The sequence below is a fragment of the Anoplophora glabripennis genome, unplaced genomic scaffold (assembly GCF_000390285.2).
Source record: "Anoplophora glabripennis isolate ALB-LARVAE unplaced genomic scaffold, Agla_2.0 scaffold327, whole genome shotgun sequence".
NCBI lineage: Eukaryota > Metazoa > Arthropoda > Insecta > Coleoptera > Cerambycidae > Anoplophora > Anoplophora glabripennis.
The window spans coordinates 536,489-540,138 of NW_019416408.1; positions in this window are offsets into that span (position 1 = coordinate 536,489).

Genomic DNA, 3,650 nt, shown 5'->3' on the forward strand with positions numbered 1-3,650 from the left:
CTACCAGCTTACACACTTTTAGCGACATCTATGGTCTACCTGTTGAACTATGAAGTATACAGCGCCCTCTCTGTAAATTTAAAAGATTTCAGTACAGAAATATTATTTCTATTGTGATTGATCTTTACTTCTTTACATCGTTGTGAAAGGTTTTCAGTCAACGCTTACATCGTTATCTTTACCAATAACTCCTTAGAGTTATCTCTACACAATTTTTTTCTTGTAATATTTCTTTTATACATAACAAGCCAATTTAAACCAAATGGGGTATGGTGTTACTGCTTGCAAGAGTTACCAGCAATATAAGAAACATTTATTATTTTAAATATTCCATGACATTTTCAAATACGACTGGTCACTTATCGTCATTGAAAAACAACCTCGAAAAGTTATGCGCTTCTGCCAGAAAAATAAAAAATATTAAAATGTTTTAAATGTGCTAAACTTTTGAGATTGTTTTTGAAATTTTTTCTTAATTACATTATATCATTAAAAAGCCAAAAAAAAATAGTCTAATTGCTCAGCTTAAAATTCAATATGGCGCCCATAAGAAAAAATAAAGTTGATAATGGTTCTTCGCAACCGAAAATATGCAATGACAATCTAAATATACAGTAAAATTCCTTGAAAACACTTTCTGTGAAAAAGTGTTTTCAGATTATAAAAATTCCTCTCAATAAAAAAATTACAGTCGATTCTCGAACACGCCACATTTACTTTTTTTTCAAAATAACTCAAAAACCTGAAGGACTAGAACCGGTCTGCAAGCGCCATTAAGTTAGGAACAGAACTGTCTAAAACTTTCCCCATTTAACCATTGCCCCCTGTCTTAAAGTTCCCAAGATACCATCACCAAAATGTACCACACTGTATATTAACTAAGTCGACAAACTTGAAAGAGTAATTCTTTCAGTGAGCAATAAGGTTGTATTAACATGGGTCCGTAAATCAAAAGCTTTCGAGATACAGGGTGTTGAAATTTAAAACAAATTTTAGGTTTTCTAAAATATCTCTGAAGACGTTTGATATAGAATAACGAAACTTAGTTAAACTAAACTAATTAAAGCTGAAAATCCACTTAATTCGGATAAAAATATGTCGTACCAGTGGCGGAGATATCGGAAGAAACTTTTACTAAAAACCCTAGAAATTCGAAGCCAATGAATATTTTGTCACTATTTCTAAGAAAAAATGCATCTTTCATGTTATTCAAAAAACTAACCATTTTTAATTTATTATTTTTAATTTTCATTAACGTTACCAAGCGCTTCCTTTATCCTAACATAGCTTTAGAAATAATTGTATCATAAAAAAAGTTTATAGGATATTTTTATAATTATACAATTTTAAATATACATAAACAGGGCATATTTGTGTTATATTCTCTAACAGAATACAGAATTACACACGATTGATTTTTCGGACTTCTATTGAGTTCGTATTTAAATTGCATTCCATATCCCACTAGATATCCTAAAAATATCTTTAGATAGGTTTGTGTTATTTGGGATACGGATAAGGTTTTAAGGAGGTAAAGATTTGTAACCTTAAGAAGTCAACCGTATTGAAAAGGAGACGTTTCTCTGTTCTTTAGGCCTATGGGTGAGGCGAGCTTTTAAATTTCTTCAAGAAATTATTTCTCTACCCGATTGAAAAATTGAAAACTATTTCACTAACACAGATAATGGAGTATCATAGCGAATTTACGACCAACAGAAAACAAATACTATTTAAACAGATGTTCCTATACAAACACTGCCTCGTTTTGAAACAAATTGGGAATGTGGGCAAAAAATAAAGTGTTATGGTATAACCTGCAGATTAAATTAAAACAATAAAAACATGTTTCACCCTGTACAATACCTCTATAAGTGTAGTACTGAACAACTGAAGTATGTATCAATAGTGTTGATATGAAATATCCGTCTTAATAAAATATATTTGTCTGTTCTCTTATTAATCCATATATATGCCATATGGATTTGCTTTGCCTCAAACGAAGTGCAAGCATCAACTGAGTTACTATATTTTTCAATGGAAAAACGTATAATTTTCTGAAAACTTGACCCGTTTCCAATAAAGTGAATAATTGATCCTAAATTGACATATTAATCGTAGGTCATTTATAATTATACCCTTAAGAAAACAATACGTCACTTGGGTGCTAATGTTACAAAATGCTTCGAATTCTAAGCAAGCGAATAGGTATTCAGTTTCTAACGTGTCGCAGAAGTGAGCAATTGAGCATTGTTTGAGTATACACTGAAATTTTTGCAAAATACATACGGCGTAACGGTAAGCTCTAACAATATATCTATAATAGTATTTTTTTTCTAAATCTAAAACGCGATTATTTTTATGCTTTTGAGTCACAGCATGAGTGGGTGTTTTTTGGTTAATATTTTGGAAAATGTGAAAAGTAAACGAATAAGGAGTCCTTATTTCGAAAGCTTTTTTATTTTTTTAAATTCTGTTTTAGTACTTATTAGTTGGAAATCTTTCTAGTTATTCGTAGTTTCTTTAAACCTAACCATAACTACATATGTTATAATGTTAGTTTTGAGAATAAATACGTAATTATTTGTACTTTAAAAAATATAATTGAAAATTTCACATCATAATAAAAATAAACACTGATGGAACATGAAACAAAATAGTAATAATAATATATGAAATATATGGGTCTATCGTCTTTTGTTTTCAAGATACAGGGCATCAAGGTTATTCTTTTTTAAATTAGTATTACTAACATTTCCAAAACTAAGCAACATATTGTATTGAAAAAATAAATAAATAAATAAATAGCTAAATAGTCTATAACATACAAATATTTTAAGAAATCACATTTTTTATATCTACTCGTATAGAAAGCAACATCGTTTTTTATAAAAAGCACAAAAATTTAAGCCAGGCTTTCTTTTTGTTTCAATTTGTGTTCCCTTTTTTATTGTTCTTATTACTTATCATTAAAAATGTCAAAAATAAATATATTTATAAACTTTTATTATTTAATCGAATCAGTGAATTAATATTATTTACTTCAAGTGTGTTAATTTTTCAAGTGATTTTACTGAGCGATATTATTTTATACTTTCTGTAAACTAAATACCAGAATTAAAATACAAAATTAAAAAAAATATGGCAATCGAGATTGTTTAGACGACTTTGATGAGCATACATTTTATGAGTGAAATTAAGGAATTCATAAAAAACTTGTACGCCTCAAAGTCCATCAAATAAATTGTTGTTGTTATTAGGTTCGTCTATTTATATTTAGAAAATAATTTAGGGTTTTTCAAAACATACGCTTACCAATTTTAATAAAAAAAATAACTTATCTTGACAACAAATGAGGATAGACGAAGAAAAAAAATTCTATATTCTATTACCCCTATAATTTATGGTTCGTTTTTCTGAAACACTATATTAAATTTTTTTAAATATATCTTATAACTCATGTTTCCTTTTTGTATTTATTTTGTAATATTGTTATATCATTGTTAGTTATTTATTTATTATTTATTGTTTTGCCGTTGTTTTTTAACTATTTTTGATGTTCTATTCCGTTTTTATTGTCTTTCTTTATTTTGCTATTTTATTGTAATTATGCTACTCTTATGTTACATATGTTCTGTTTTTATTCATCCTGT